Source organism: Cervus elaphus, chromosome 15 (genome assembly GCF_910594005.1).
Source record: "Cervus elaphus chromosome 15, mCerEla1.1, whole genome shotgun sequence".
Taxonomy (NCBI): domain Eukaryota; kingdom Metazoa; phylum Chordata; class Mammalia; order Artiodactyla; family Cervidae; genus Cervus; species Cervus elaphus.
In genome coordinates, this window is record NC_057829.1 from 56,516,370 (window position 1) to 56,533,665 (window position 17,296).

General features: G+C 44.5%; 1 long non-coding RNA gene across 4 annotated transcripts in view; it reads right to left on the bottom strand.

The window, feature by feature from the left end:
• Positions 1-17,296, bottom strand: part of LOC122709425 — a 33,183-nt gene that overhangs the window by 12,904 nt on the left and 2,983 nt on the right. Inside the window, exon 1 of one of the 4 annotated variants that reach the window (XR_006345517.1) lies at positions 1,367-1,423. The exons of the other annotated variants lie outside the window; for them this stretch is intronic. This is a non-coding gene — a long non-coding RNA (uncharacterized LOC122709425). Of the gene's footprint in view, positions 1-1,366; positions 1,424-17,296 lie in introns of those variants that run through there. 4 annotated transcript variants of the gene reach the window in all.

Genomic DNA, 17,296 nt, shown 5'->3' on the forward strand with positions numbered 1-17,296 from the left:
GGAATTGTAATTATATGTGTCCCACCCACCTCATATAGTTGCTGGGAGACTCACAGGAGTTGAGATGGTGCTTTGTAAACACTGATGCCCTATTCCTGGGTCTGCTGGTCCCAGGGTGGCTCCTAGCAGCCTTGCTGTCTGCACGGTTTCCTGCCCACCCCAACCCCCATCACACACCAATTTCCACCTTCTCACACCTGTATGAACGAACCCCCACCCCCACCCCGCGCACCAGTGCGGCATCCACCCCTGAAATTGCTGCCCACGCTGCCCCTGAGCTGCAGGACCTCCCTCCCTTTCTCCAGAGCTGCGGCAGCCCTGCCCCCGCCCTGCTGGGAAGTCTTGGCAGGCAGCCAGCAGAATGGGGTGGGTGTGCGGAAAATCTGAGGAGATGTTTTCCTTTCTTGGGAAGAAAGCCAAACTGCAGTTCGCTGGAGTTCTATAAATTATGCACCCAGAGAAGATTTCATTTAGGAAGAAAAGAGAAAAAAAATATTTTGCTATTTGCTTAGTGAGCTGGGTTGGCGGAGCCAGGACCTAACCGCACATATTTAACCTAACTTGCTGTGTTTGCAGATCAGCCCCTGCTCCAGGGGGACTGCCGGGAAGACCACAGAGCAGCCAGCAGAGCTCTGCAGCCCTGTTCCAGCCTACTTCCTATCCTCTTGCTCCAGCCTGGGCCTGGGACTTGGCTTCCCGGGCCTGCTGGGCTCAGAGGAAAGGTGGGCCATCATGATCTCTCTATGCACACACCTTGCTCACCCTCTACCTGTTCAAACCCACAGAGCCCAACTCAGGGGAGCTGACCAGGGAACACCACTTCCAGGAAGCCTTCCCTGGGCCCTGAGGGCTGGGTCAGGCTCTTTCCTAGTGACTCCCATAGCAGTCAATACTCATCACCCCGTATTATTAACCTGGCCACCAGCTAGGCTTCTGCAGGCTCTGAAGGCAGAGACCTGGTCAGTTCTGCTCCCCGCAGTGTGGCATTTCAGTGAAGAAATCAATGAAGCCCACACAGGAGCCGTCACCAGCTCAACAACAAGCGTTTGTCCCGCCCGCCTCACCAACAGGAGACAGGCCTCCTGGGTGTCGTGTTGTTTGTTTCCCACCATGTTTCCTTCCTGGCTGTTCTTCTCAGCCTTCCATTACATGTTCCTTGCAAGTCCTCACCATCCGATTTCTGCCCCATCCTTTGATTACCCCAGCCCTCTGCACACCATCCCACTACCCTCATTCCCAGTCCAACCTCCTCTCACGAGGAAGTCTCCCCTAGCTCACCCCACCCTACCCAGTCCCCCTTCCCCCATGGATAGGAACCCCTTATCTTGGATCCCATGAAACACTGCAATGCTTATCAAGGGCTTACCCCAGTCTCCAGGGATTTGTTTATGTAGCTGCCTCAGCCCTCCAGACTACAGGCTACTGGGGAACAGAGGTCTGTCCTACCATCTCCGTGTTTCTAGCACTTAACACCCAGCAACTGTCCAATACATGCTTGCTGAATGAATTAATTAACTAGGTAATTATAGTATACATGTCCCAGGGCAGAGTGCAAATGAAGATCCCAGCAAGCCCAGTGAGCTCAGAGAAGGGAGCAATTGATGCAGGCCAGAGAAAGAGGGGATCCTATAGAAAGAAAAACCAAGAGGAGATAAAGCACAAAAGGCAGGAGGAAGAACAGATGGTGGCAGGAGTAAAATGAGAAAAAGTCTGGGCTGTAAAAAGCATAAATCAGATCCTGGCCTGCTACATAAAACACTGTGATCACAGCACCCCTGTAAATGTTATTCAGGGACTCAGTTTCCCTTAAAGACAGGGAAAAGACTAGTATTTTAAGTAGGAGCAGGCCAGATAGACAGACATCTTGTCAAAGTGCATGAGGCCTCATGGACTAATCCAACCCTTGGAAAAAGGGAAACTGAGTCCCTGAATAACATTTACAGGGGTGCTGTGATCACAGTGTTTTTATTTAAGACACTGTCTTTGGTTCAAAAACATCTTTTAGCAGGCCATATATAATATTTGGGGCTTCCCTGGTGGTTCAGCAGTAAAGAATCCACCTGCAATGCAGGAGCTGCAGGAGATATGGATTCAACTGGGAAGATCCCCTAGTGGAGGGCATGGCAACCCACTTCAGTTTTCTTGCCTGGAGAATCCCCATGGACAAAGGAGCCTGGCGGGCTACAGTCCACAGGATCACAGAGTCAGACATGACTGAAGTGACTTAGTGCACACACACACACACACACACACACACACACATATTTTAGGTTTCCCCAGTGACTTGGTGGTAAAAGACTCCGCCTGCAAAGCTGGAGACATAGGAGGCGTGGGTTCGATCTCTGCGTTGGGAAGACACCCCCCTCCCCAGAGGAGGAAATGGCAACCCACTCCAGTATTCTTCTCTGAAAAATCCCATGAAGAGAAGCCTGGCAGGCTACAGTCCCTGGGGTTGCAAAGAGTCAGACATGACTGAGCACACACACAATGTAATATTTTTACAATGAATGTATTTGCCCTCAGTCTGAAATACCTGGCACAACTTTCCAGAGTGTTTTCCTTCCTTGAACTATGTCCTATGAGCCTTCCTTTATAGGACATAGTTGAAATTTTTGTTTTTTCTATCATGATCCATTTGAATGTTGCCCTATTTAACGTGTAGGAACCTATTCTGGGGTTGTTTATCTTTTCAATTGCTATGGGACCTTAATGTTACAGACTTCAAGTCTCCTGAGAACCAAGGAAAGAATACTTGTTTGTTTTTTCCATTGCTGGCTGCTGAGGCCCCTCTTTGTGCTGGCACTGGGCTGGGAGTCACTCAACTGTGTCCCTGCCCACAAAGAACCTATGATTTGAGAGGAGAGAAGTGTGTACTCAGTATCAGGGAAGAAGATTTGACCCAAGCACTGTGTTGACCATTCAACCTACTTCCCTTCTGATTCTCCAACTGTAAGGAGTCGATATCATTGGGCTTGCCAGGTGGCGCTAGTGGTAAGAACCCACCTGCCACTGCATGAGACGTAAGAGACACGAATTCAGTCCCTGGGAAGGGACGATCCCCTGGAGGAGGGCATGGAGCTGACTCCAGTATTCTTGCCTGGAGGATCACACGGACAGAGGAGCCTGGCATTCATTCCATAGTGTCGCAGGGTCGGACGCGACGGAAGCGACTTCGCACAGCACAGCACAGATATTATTACCCTCACTTTAGAAGTAAGACAACTGCAGCCGAGAGAGACAAAAGGCCCACCCAAGTCTCACACCAAGTGGGGACCTAAGCCCAGGTGTGTACTTTACCTCAGTCTAAAGCAAAACAGATTTAGCCATACAAAGAAAGAGAAGAAAGTGCTTCAGCTGTCCCACAATGCACTGAGTCCATCTGAGGAAGTGATAAGTGTTAGTAAGAGCTAACAGTTGTTGACTTCCCTAGTGGTCCAGTGGTTAAGACTATATACCCCCAATTCAGGGGGCATTAGTTTGATCCATGGGTGGAGAAGATACCACATGCTGCATGGCATGGCCAAAAGAAACCAAAAAAAAAGAAGAGCTAACAGTTGTTAACCATCCATGTGCACTTTTGTATAACTCTATTCCTCACAATAACCTCCAAGGAAGGTAATACAATTTCATAACTGCAAGGTAGGTTTTACAGTAGGGTCTTAAGAGATGTTCAGAGAGACTAAGGAATTTTTTCCTGGTCACACATCAAAGGCAGAGCCAATATTCTCTCTGTCTTAAGGCAAAGCTTTTTTTTTCTCACTGTTCCTAGCTTACAAGAAGCAACGAGTATTTAGGGACTGCCCTAGCGGTCCAGTGGTCCTCCTGCTTTCACTGCAGGAGGCATGGGTTTGATCCCTGATCAGGAACTAAGATTCCACATGTTGCATGGCACAGCCAACAACAAACAAACAAACACACAGAAGTGAAGAGCATCTAACCATTCTGTTTACTACCTATGACTCTGGGAAGATCACTGAGAAAGCACCTCAAACACTGTACTCAAAGAAGAGCTCACGCTGAGGCAGGAACTTGTGGGAAATATATGGAAGAGTTCCTATCTCTAAAAATGTTGGTAAGAATGGGCCCAGAAGACTGGGACAAATAGATCTCCTATTACATCACTGCAGAGCAAGGCTCTCCCAGGTATTGTCACCAGCCCTGAAATGCCATGACCCCCAAATGGAGGCCTGGCCAAAGTCAGGTTACCCAAAGGCACAACAGATCCCCAAATCCATTCTAGACTGAAGGAAAAGTGTGTAGTCAAGTTCAGGAATGAACCACCAAGAGCCACCAAAGAACAATCCAAGATGGCAGCCTACAGAGACTGCCAACAGGAGGGTCAGAAAGACCAGGAAGCTGACTGACAGGGTGAGGCTTGTCTGACCTGATCCAGGCCTGGCAAGGAGCAAGCAAGAGTTTATTGCATAGTGGAGTCCCTTCATACCCAAAGACAGCTAAACCCACTTGGGAGAGTGGAGGTGGAGACAGAGGGAAAAGGACAAAGAGAGGAGAGTGAGCAATAAAAATGATGCCTTTGACCCCATCAGTCATTGTACCCCTTGAGCACATGCCCCTGAGTGCATAGAGGTGGGAGGTCAGCTGTCCCTCAGAGAGTAGACCTCTCTTAGAGAGGGCATCAAATGACATTAAGGGTGATTGTTGTGCTTAAAGGTAGGTATTTTTCATGCACCATGACCTCTAAATGCAAACCAACCAATTCATCTGGTACTCTTGCAATGAAAGAATGATACATCCAAATACTAGAAAACATGGTCTCTGTGATGGACTAAGTGAAATTCTGCAAAGGGTTAGTTTCCTCATGCAGAGCCATAGGGAATTTTGACCATATCAGCTTTTAACATTTTTTGCTGACTTTGGATTTATCTCCAGGTCGATGAGACTCTGCTGTCAATGGATGTGTGGTGTGATGAGGCCTCTTCTGAAGGCCCAGGGCCAGGAGCCTGAAGTCTGACAGGAGCTGTTATTTAGTTCGTGAAAAGTGATTTTGTTTTGAAAATAAAGATAACTTAATTCTTTACTGATAGCAATTGTAGGATAGCCCCATTGGGAAATGTATAATGTTTTGGAGGTGCTCCAGGAAAGAAAGAAAAGCACTTTTCCCCTACTGCTGTCTTCTATCTCCCTTTAGGAGATTCTCTGAGGGAGAGTTCAGGGATCTTTGTTTTCTGTTGAGATATAGACCAGGCTGAAACAAGATGGTAGCAGACTCTTGAAGGAAAAGCAAATGAAGTTCCTGGAGGGGAGAGCGTGGTAGAGAGAGAAGTGGGGGGTATCTGAGAGGCAAGGATATACACCCTGCTCCCATGTAGTGTATCAACGAGGCCTGCCCTTGGACAGGAGGTGACTGCCAGGTGTCTCTGGGGGCTGGACACAAAACACAGCAGCCTTAAGCTGTGAAGAGGGCTCCTATGGTCAGAGAAAGGATTTGGAAGGGAGAATACAGCCAGGTCAGCTGGAAGTCCCTTCCAAGAAGCAGTCTTGGGCAAATGGCAGAAGACCATAGCACCAGACATCCACACTGGGAAGCAAAAGAAGTGATGATGCAGCAGTAGCACTACCATGAGTTAGTCTGCAACATTTTCCCAGAACCAGGGGTCTTGTACCAGCCAATGGACAGGATAAGGGAGCCACTAGTGACTGATGTTGGGTTTCTCCTCTACCTGATGAGTGGAAGAGGGGTACTCAAGTTGTTTGACTTTTATTTAGAAAAATGAATGAACCTATTATTGCTTAAGCTTGAATTTTCCATAATCTTCCTGAATATCATTATTGAGTGAGTGTTAGAGGCTCAGTCGTGTCCGACTCTTTGTGACCCTATGGACTACAGCCTGCCAGGCTCCTCTGTCCGTGGGATTTCCCAGGCAAGAATACTGGTGTGGGTTGACAGAGGGTCTTCCTGACACAGGGATCGAACCTTAGTCTCCTGCATTGCAGGCAGATTTTTTACCATCTGAGTCACATCTGCAGAGGTTTTTTCCAGTTACATTCTCACAGGCAAACATTTCTGAGTTCTAAATATTATTATCCTTTGAGGGTGTGGATTCTAGAAAGGACTTGTAGCCTTCGATTTAATCTTCAAAAGTTGGGACCTCTTTCATCTTCAAAAGTTGGGAAACACTTTCGGGTGTTTCATTGGTTCTTGCCATAATTCTTGCCGTTATCCATTTCAGCCTTTCAGAGAACTGAGTTTCTGTTAACAGTGTCATTGGAACTGTTTGTGAATAAGTGTCACAAGATGATCTCACATGTGTCTCAGAGTGACGACCAGCATGACTGAAACAGACTAGGTGCTTAATAAATGTTTGTTGAAAATAAAAGATGAGTAACTGAATAAATTATTTGATTAATTTGACTAAGCTGAGCTTTTTAATTAATAGGCTTTATATCTTTGAGCAGTTTTAGTTTACAGAAAATTTTAATAGGAAGTACAAAGTTCCCATACACTCCCTCCTCCTACCCCACTGCATACATGCTTTTCCCTGTTATTCACATCTTGTGTTGGTGCAGTACATGTGCTATAATTCATTATATAATATTGATGCATGATTATTAATTTAAGCCCACAGATTATAATTGGGTTCACTCTCTATGTTGTATGGTTCTATGGGTTTTGACAAATGCATACTGTTATATGTTATATAACATACATGTTATATACATGTGTTATGTATCTACTATCACAGTATCATACAGAATAGTTTCACTGCCCTAAAAATGCCCTGTGATTCACCCTAAAATTCCTCCTCCCTTTCTCCTAACTTCAGGCAGCCACTGATCTTTTTACTGCCTCTACACTTTTGCCTTTTCCAGAATGACATATAGTTGAAATCATATAGTGTGTAACTTTTTCAGACTAATTTCTTTCACTTAGCATTATGCATTTAAGTTTCCTCCATGTTTTTTGTAGCTTGATAGTGCGTTTCTTTTCACCCCTGAATAACATTCCTCTTTATGGATGTATCAAAGTTTATTTATGTATTCACCTATTGAAGAATATCTTGATTGCTTCTGATTTTTGCAGGAATGCATAGAGCTGCTATAAACATTTGTTTGCAGGTTTCTGTGTGGACAGAAGTTTTCAGTTCATTTGTATAGATACCTAGAAGCACAATTGCTGGATTGTATGCTAAAGATTATGTTTAGCTTTGTTAAGCCTATTTTTAAAAAGCTATTTCTAGCCAGGGTTATCTCATAAAATCAGGGAGACAGTGGTAAGTTATGAGTTGACTTCCCACAGTGCAGAACTATAAAACAGGCCTGCTCTTATTTGTACTAAATAATATTTAGCTTCAGAGTATATACACAAGTACTAATAAATTTATATTTAGTGAATAAGGTGCTAGATAATTGCCTCCATAATTTCATATTGGCCTTTTCAATTTGGGTGCCCAGACAGATTCATCTGAGAAAGACCCTGCCCACAGGAATTATACATTCTAATGGGAGAGACAGTAAGTAAATATGAAACTAAAACCCATTCGGGAGGAAGTACTGGAGAGGAAAAGACCACACTTAAGCAGGCAAGAAAAAAAATGAGTTTTCCTATCAACTTACATGGTCAATCTGTTCATGCAGCCAAACTAGAATTTGGGGGAGTGGGGTGAGGTTGAGGAGGGTGGGTAAGTGAAAGTGAAAGTCGCTCAGTTGTGTCCAACTCTTTGCAACCCCATACATTCCATGGAATTCTCCAGGTCAGAATACTGGAGTTGGTAGCCTTTCCCTTCTCCAAGGGATCTTCCCAACCCAGGGATCGAACCCAGGTCTCCTGCATGACAGGTGGATTCTTTATCAGCTGAGCCACAAGGAGGGTGTGTAACTCAGAGACAATTTGCTTCAAAGAGACACTACTAGGAGCTGTTATGAAATATTTTCCAAGATGTTCAAGTGGTCCTATAGCAGGGAAAGACAGGTAGTAGTTAAGGGAAAAGAGTCGTGTTTGGGGCAAAGGAAAACTTTAAAACATGGAAACAGAAAACAAGAAGTCTTTATATCTCCTCTCTCTGATGCCAGCTTCCTCTCTCTGTATGTTTACATCACAACTTCTTCAGCCCAGGTATATCCCTTTCCAAGGAAACTGGAAGAGTCTTACTTTTCCTTCTTGCTCTCTCACATTTTTACTTTGCATGTAGTAAGTACTCAAGAAGTGATTCACTATGTTGAATTTCACCAATTCACACATTTAAAAAAAAGGAACTCCAGTTTTACCCTCAAAGTTCAACTACCACAAAAGCCAAAAAAAAAAAAAAAAACAGAAATAGCCTCCTCTTGGTTATTGTTTTTAAGTGGGGTTGGAAAGTAGCCAGCATATACACTTTCAGAGCTTTGTCATCATTAACTATTCTCCACCATCCTGAAAAATGTGAACTTGGATCAGCTCCAAACACCTTAGCAACAAGCCAGCAGCTCCCAAGCAGAGCCCCCAGCCTTCTGATGGGCCCAAAATCCCAGAGACAAAGCATTGTTTATCGACATAAACTGTCTTGCTTCTGAGGCTGAAATCCCAAGAATCGAACTAATGAGAAGACTCTGTGCCAGGATGTCATATTGAGTTAGGAAGGCTAGCCCACTTACAGTCCACTCCTCTATGCTCAGACTGGAGGAGACACAAGACAAACATACACAGTGCTTCTGAAAGGCCCCAACACTTGATGCTCCAACACCAAGACAATCATTGTCTTCAGCTGGGAGTGTGGGAAAGGGAGCAGAACATGGAATGTTTTCTGAATGGATGGGCAGGGCCCTGCGTGGAGGAGCCGAGGCTGCCAGCTGCAGGCCCGGGCAGGGCGCTGCTCCCAAACTCCTGAGCATGGCAGTCAGTGCTCTCTGTTTCATGAGCCAGAGGGTGGGACCCAAGCCCAAAAGGCCTCAACCCACTCCAGTATCCTTGCCTGGAGAACCCCATGGACAGAGGAGTCTGGTGGGCTACAGTCCATGGGGTTGCACATAGCTAGCCATGACTGAGCAACTTGGCATGCAAGCACCAAAGGCCTCATCTAGGTCCCAATGCCGGCACAGCTAGAAGATGCAACCTCAGGCTGGCAACAGGCATCCCTCAGTTTCAGGAGGAAAAGGTACCTCCCTGATAACCCCAAGAAGAGGTGATATTTCCCTGCACCCCATCTAAAATTACCTTTGCGTGCTTCCTGACTGAAACATCCTCATATTTTTCCTTCTAATATATGTTTTCTCCTTAATCTTGAGGTGACTTCACAAGCAAGCATAGAAGAGGGCTTCAATTCATTATGATAACAGCAAATGATCACTAAAATTTACCTAGCTCTATACATAGCCATGTGCTAAGTGCTTTACATCCGTCACCCCAATCCTCAAAAAAACTCTGTCATTTAAGAATATCATGGACTCTATTTTAGTTGATGAGGAAACAGACTTAGAGAAACTAGGTCAGCACTTCTCAGAGTGTTGTCTCTGGACCAGCTGCATTCACATCACCTGGGAATTTGTTAGAAATGACCATTCTCAGGCCCCATCCCAGATCTACTGAATCAGAAACTCTGGGGGTGGGGCCAGCAATGAACTTCACAAGCCCAGCAAGTGATTCCCATGCATGCTAAATGTTGAGGACCCTAGACCTACCCAAAACCACACAGCCAGTAGGATCCAAATTCCAGCTGTCTGGCTCCAGAGCCCTGCTGTTAACCTCTGTGCTATGAATATAACTGGACACAGACATAAAGTGCCTTCTCCTTCCTATAATCACCCACTGCAAATGTCGAGACTCAGCATTTGTTGACAGATGCTTGGCTGCTGAAAATGTCTGGTCAGATTCATAAGAAGGAGTAAATGTTCTACACTAAGATTTTTCGCTTCTCTTTTCTTCATGGGGCTCTGTCACATTCCTCACAGGAATGAAGACTTCTTGCTCTCTAAACACTCCACCCTCATCACAAGGGCACTCCCAGAGGCTCCACCCTGGCCTTATGGAATCTTTGTTTCACACCCAAAGAGCAGACAGAGCAACACAGAGGAATGAAGTGGACAGTAGCTGGTATTAAAAATGAAAAAATTAAAAGCATCTGTATTAAATTTCCTAGGGCTGCCATAAGAGAGTGCCATAAACTAGGGGGCTTAGAACAGTGGAATCATTCCACAATTCCGGAGGCTGGAAGTCTGAAATCAAGGTGTTGGCAAGGCCATGCTCCCTCAGAAATCTGTAGGAGGAGAATCTTTCCCTGCCTCCTCCAGCCTCTTGTAGCCCCAGTGCTCCTTGACTTGTGACAGCATAATTCACTGGTATTCTCTTTCTGTGTGTTCATATCATCTCCCCTCTGGACGTGTCTGTTTCTGGCCAGATTTCCCCCTTTCAATCAGGGTACTAGCTTTACTGGATGAAGGGCCACCCTACTCCAAGATGACTTCATCTTAACTAAATACATCTACAACAACCCTATTTCCAAATAAGGTCACATTGTGAGGTTCTGGGGGTTAAGACTTCAATACATGAATATTGGGGCACACAATTCACCCAGAACAGTGTCTGTTAATGAGGGCAGGGGATTAGACTATAGAAGTTTTCGTGCATAGTGTTTGGTTGTGGCAGGACATTTCAGGAACTCATAGACTGACAACAACAAGGCCATCTACCCATCTCCCTGGCTGATGATAAGAACCATCAGATACTTGTTAAAACTAGAGCTTCCTAAGCTGCATCCTGGACATCATGAATCAGAAAAAAAGACTCAGGGATCTAGATGTTAACAAGCAGCCCTGTGATTCTGATGTAACCAGCCCTTTGATGCCCTTAAATTTGGGAAGTACAGTTCCAGCCACCCCACATGGGAATGTTCAACATTCTGGTCCATGCAACAGGCAAGTGCCTCTGAAGTGGTACTCAGACACCCTCAACACTCCAGCCCCCAAGACGCCCATGGTGAATTCTAACTTCAGCCTCAGGAACACTGGCCCAGAGTTTTCTTTACATTCAGGTCCCAGAATACCTACTTTGGGCCATAGTCAGCATCAAAAGGTCAGAGAAATTGACTTCCAAGCTAGATGATTTCATTGAGTGGAAGTCAAGTCCAACCAGACCTCCTGGGATCCAGAAAACTACAGACAGTGAGGCCACTGAGAGCCACGGACCAGCTCAAGGAGGAAAACACTTTCCTGACTCTGAACTGAGCCTGGAGAGCAGTGGCATGCAACATGGAGGGAAAGCAGAAGTCAGCAAGGGGAAAGGCTGGATTAGCACCATGTCTGCCCTGACAGGGCCCTCCTCCCTCCTCAACCCACCTCAACAGATTCCCAGGTAGCTTCTGAGATAAGAGAATCACCACTATAACAACCATACTTGCCAGATAAGGAATTTTACAAGGCAGCAAAAAGCAGTAGAATGAGCTCATCAACTCACTGTAGCTCTCAGAGTCTCCATTTGTTCATCTGTTTGGTTCTGAACATTTATCTTCTCATGACAAGGATCAGATACCCACTCAAGCCCACTCAAAAGAAGTGAGACTGACTCATACAGGTCCCTTAAAATCCACGGGCAGCATGCAATCCACCTGCCTTTGTGCAAATAGATAGGAGTTTAAGAACTGTGCCTCAGTCTTTCAAGGGCTGTATGACCCATCTCTTCTCCATGTACCTCTGCCCACTCACCCCTTTCTCTCCACTAAAGGCTTCCTCTGCCACTACCTCAGCCTGTACAGTAGTCATTCTGGCTGCCTTTGTCCCCAAGACTACATGGTCTTTCAACTCAGTGCCTCACAGCTCTATGACACAGGTCCTCATTGTTCCAATTCCAAATTTCCAGATTTCAGGTCCATCCTGGGTTAGGCAATCTTCCTTCACCAAATTAACTTACACAGTACAAACCTAGCACCTCTGCCAGACACTTCATCAAAGGTTGTGGGTGAAAGCAACCACCTGAGGATTCTATGGTTAGGCAGCACACCAAGGCATGTCCACTACAGTAATGCCCAAAAATCACCACCATTTTTTTAAGCACCTACTAGATGACAGACACTGAGCTACACGTAATCCTCACTTCAAACATTCAAGGTTATTATCACAGATATGGAAACTGAGGCTCACAGAACTGAGGTAACTTATCAAGGGTCACTCAGCTAGTTAAGGGTGGAGCAAGAATTATAGCTCAATCAACCCACTTTCACATCACTGCACTTCCCTTCTTGCCATTCAACCTAAGCTAACCAGACCAAGAGATGGTACCATTTCATCACATCACAGAAAAGCAGGTCAACAATCTCTACCTGGTCTGTCTGCCAGGTCATATTGGAAATAAAATCACAGTCTGGAAAGTGCATTGAGAAAGCTGTGCAAAGATAAATGTGAACCTTTGAACATGTCTGCTACCACTGTCCCCCAGCGTGGTGTTTGCTCACTGGGCATTTGCCTGAGGGCTGCAGAGCATTTGTTCACCCCTGCCCTGTGGCCAGAATTGGTCATGGACACAGCAAGGGTCTTAGCAGCTGTCCAAGACCCCCTGGAAGGAACTACCCACTGTTTACAATCTGGTGGTATGGCCCCTCATAAACAGGATCTGAATTCTCAACCCAGATCTTGGCAATCCAAGGCAAGTTCTATTTGGATTGGAGGAACTTTCTTGTTTTTCACTAAGAAACTTAGCCTCCTATGCCAAAAGTTGGTCAACTGTGTTCAAGCTGGGTATAATAGAGAATAAACAGACAGACAACTCTCAGCTGCAGTGATGCCCCTCGAATCACTCAAATTGTGAAAGGGGTCAGGCCCATGAAGGTTTTGTCCCAGAAAGGGAGTGGGATTCACAAGCTCTTTCATGAAGGTAGTGATTTCATTCCATTGGTGTATATACCCAGAAGTGGGATTATTGAGCTGTAGAGTAGTTCTAATTTTTTGAGAAGCCTCCATATTGTTTTCAATATGTCTGTGTGTGTTTAGTCACTCAGTCATGTCTGACTCTTTGTGAAACTTTGAACAGTAACCCTCCAGGTTCTTCCATCCACGGGATTTTTCAGGAGTGTGAAGCCATTTCCTTCTCCATGTTTTCAATATAAGTACACCAGTTTACATTCTCACTAACAGTGCACAAAGGTTCCCTTTTCTCCAAACCCTCTCTAACACTTGTCTCTTGTCTTCATAATAATAGCCATCCTGAGAGATGTGAAGTGACATTCCATTGTGATTTTGATTTGCCTTTCCCTGATCATTAACAACACTGAGCATCTTTCATGTATCTATTGGCCATTAGTATGTCTTCTTTGGAAAACTGTCAATTCAGATCCTTCGTCCATTCTTTAATTGGGTTTGTTGTGGGTTTTGTTTTGTTTTGTTTTGTTTTTTTGCTATTGAGTTGTATGAATTCCTTATATATTTTGGATATTAAACTCTTATCAGATATGCCTTACAAATATTTTCTCCCATTCCATAGGTTGTCTTTTCATTTTGCTGTTTTCTTTGCGCTTCAGAAGCTTTTTAGCTTGAGGTAGCCCTGTTTGTTTATTTTTGCTTTTGTTGCCTGTGCTTTGGGTGTCATATCTAAACAAACAAACAAAAAAAAAAAACTCCAAGATCAATGTCAAGGAGCTTTTTTCCCATGTTTTCTTCTAGGAGTTTTATGGTCTCAAGTCTTTAAGTCTTTAATCCATTTCAAGTTAATTTTTGTGGATGGTATAAGATAAGGATTCAGTTTAATTCTTTAGCATGTGCACATCCAGTTTTCCTAACACCATTTGTTGTAGAAACTATCCTTTCCGCATTGCATATTCCTGGCTCCCATGTGAAAGACTAGTTGACCATAGAGATGGTAACTAAACTTTACAATATACACAAATATTAAATTGTTATGTTGCACATTGGAGACTAATCTATCAATTTTACCTCAATTAACAAAAAAGATCAGTTGATTATAAATGTGTGGATTTATTTCTAGGCTCTCTATTAGACTGTACCTGTTTCTACATATGTGTGAATCCCTCGGGTCTACACACTTAGCACTCAGTGGCTTGTAGATGCACAGGAAGTTTTTGTCTGTGGCTGTCAATCACCACCACCCCTCCCCTCACCCTACACAGAAGTTGGAGAATGGGCTGCAACCCAAAACAGGATAACACCCTCCCCTTGATTAATAATTGACAAACAAGAAGGCTGCCAGGCCTGCATACCTTGAGTTTATCCATTTCAACTCATTCGTTCTTTGGAGCCACAATGAGCACAAATAGCTGTTTGTAATATGAATGGCTATTACTTGTACAAGATTGTACTGTTACCTCCAGAGCAGAGAAGATAAATAATGTTTTTAAATTGAAAATGTGAAACACATTCCAGCAGCACCGGAGCTTCTCCAAAATTCCAGATCGAAAAGGAATAAAAAGAAGTTGAATCCTTTAAGGCACTGCGAGATTAGCTCAAATACCAGAAACATTGACTTTAAGGGGCAAATTCTTCAGAATTACATAATGGATTTGACAAGTTCTTGCAAGTAAATTCTCTTTTCAATATGAAAACCTTCTTTCAGAAGCTGGCCCCAATTTGATAAGGGATTAATTTAGTGGTAAATGAAAGGACCCTTTGCCATTCAGAACCCTGGTTTGTGTGGTCTGCTTGGGAACCTATTGCAAATCCTCCAGCCCAAAGTACTTGGCTTCGATGGTGTTGAAATAAAGACCTCTCTCTTCCAAATCAGGTTGCCATTTATCAAAGCTGCAATTCTCCTCCTTAGGTCTGGTTCCATGTTCATTTGCTTATTTACCAAGTCTCAGTTGATCCTTTTAAACCCCAAATATAAACATGCCTCCAACTTTGATTTAAAGCCAAGGATTTCTAAAAGGAACTCAGACTTCAGAATGTTGTTCTTTCTTGTAGGGAGGCCTTATCAGATCCCATCACACACATACTGATTTTGTGAAAATAAACTTACTTAAAAATCAATAAGAAGCCCAGGCTTCAGGACCAGTGACAGTGAAAATAAATCATACATGTAGCCGTGAGGTCTACTGGCAGAAGTTTCTCTTGTTCTTCAAATAAAGCAAAGAATCTGCTAAGAAACATTCAATTCTCATGTAATTCTGGATGGCCCAAAGGACACATAATTGCAAGCAGACATATCCAGTAGCCCAACACAGGCATGTGGGTTGAAACAATTTCAAAAGGAAAGATTTCTCTGGACCAAGGAATGATCATGTTTACAGTCATCCTTTGAGACATTTGAGTTTTGCTTGTTAGTTTCTTCTTAAGAAGACAGAAATCTTAGGAAATGAGAAGAATTTCTGCAAAGCTGATTGTTAATCTCCCCGCTGAATCCTCTAAAGAGAAGTGATTCCTTTATGCCTTAGCTCAGTCTCCTGCTTTCTATACAGCCTCATGCATTAAGGAAAATAGAAAGGTCGACTTTTCTCTACTAGACAAGATCTGGCCAAATATTGATTGTTGAAGGCCAAGTTCTGAGATCAGCAATTTATCATTAATTTTCACAACAGACTAATAGGGCAAGTACAGATTTCAGCTTCATTTTATAGATGAAGGAAATGAGGCTCAAAAGGGTAAACAGCTTACCCAGCTTCACCCAGCTTGTAAAGACAGGCCTGGACTTCAATATTAGCCTGTCTGACTTCCGATGCTCAGCTGCTTTGCCTCCTCAGCTTGGGGTTGTATACTTCTGGCCTGGGGCCAGTGCCTGGGGTCTGCCCCCATGGAATTCTTCCTTCCCCACAGTTGCTTTCCTCCTTCTCCTCCTCCTCCTCCTTCTCCTTCTCCTCCTCTGCCTCCTCCATTCAGGCTGAGGGAGCCTCTCCAGGCTGCTCCTCCAGTCCCCGTTTTCTCAGGGCTGCCCGAGATGACTCCCTGAGCAGATTACAAGCCCTGTGACCGTTGGTTCCCATTTATCTCCAGGGCTTAAACAGCACATCAAAGCTCTGAAAACTGTTGGTGCCTGACTAATGATTATTGGGGTTCAGAAAACGTCAGCTGCTCAGCCGCATCTGGCTCTTTGCAACCCCATGGACTGTAGCCTGCCAGGCTCCTCAGTCCATGGAATTCTCCAGGCAAGAGTACTGGAGTGGATTGTCATTTCCTTCTCCAAGGGATCTTTCCAACCCAGGATGGAACCCCGGTCTCCTGCATTGGAGGCAGATTCTTGACCATCTGAGCCACCGAGGAAGCTCACTGGAGCTCAGATCCCTCTTCTTTTTTTTTTAATTTATTTTTTACTGTAGGATATTGCTTTACAATGTTGTGTTGGTTTCTGCCATACAACAATGTAAATCAACCATAAGATACATATATTCCCTCTCCCAGGCTTCCCTTGTGGCTCAGCTGGGAAAGAATATACCTGCAACACGGGAGAACTGGATTTGATCCCTGGGTTGGGAAGATTCTCCTGGAGACGGGAAAGGCTACCCACTCCAGTATTCTGGCCTGGAGAATTCTGTGGACTGTATAGTCCATGGGGTCGCAAAGAGTCGGACACAACTGAGCGACTTTCACTCACTCACTCACTCACTCACTCACTCATCCCCTCTCCTTTGAGCCTTGCTGCTACTCTCCCCCCATCCCACCCCTCTAGGTTGTCACAGAGCTCTGCAGAGCCCCTCTTCTAAGGAGTTGTTCATCTCATCTACAAAATACCCTCAACTCAAGGCTCCTTTTATTCTATCACCAGGTCACAGATAAAAATATTCAGCCAAACCCACAGTCTCTTTTCCTCACCCACAAAGAGAGACCATTTCCACCTGTGCAGGAAGGGCCAAGGAAAGAGAAAGGAAAGGAAAAAAGAGAAGAGAGAGGGGAGGAGACAGCAGGAGCAGGAGAAGGAGGGTGTAGTTCTTTTGCCCTCCAGCAGCAAATCCTTTCTCCACCACCGCCTTGTATAAAGGCCCAGAAAAAGTAAAGAAATATGAACTGGGGGTGGGGGAGAAACAGTGAGGAATCTATCTAAACATCTTACTCTGTTTATTTTCAATGCATTTTGTTTCTCTTTATCCTTAAGAACAAGACAAAATAAAACCAAACCAACCAGCTGAGCTCTGTCTGAGAGGCCAAAGAAAATCTGACTTGTGACTTTTGTTTATTAACAAGGCCCACTCTCTACTAAAGAAATAGGTGAACAGAAGGGCTCTAGATTAAAGTATTAAAAACCCAAATGAGCACTTAGAAACATGACAAACACAACCTCCCAGCCTGGAAACCCCTTTGGACTGATCCTGCCCAGAGACTCATTGAAAAGAGCAGTGGACTTGATGAGCTATCCCAACCCTGCATACAGGACAAGCTGTGTGACTTTGGGAAAATGACTTACCCTCTCTGAACTTTAGTTTCCTTAGTT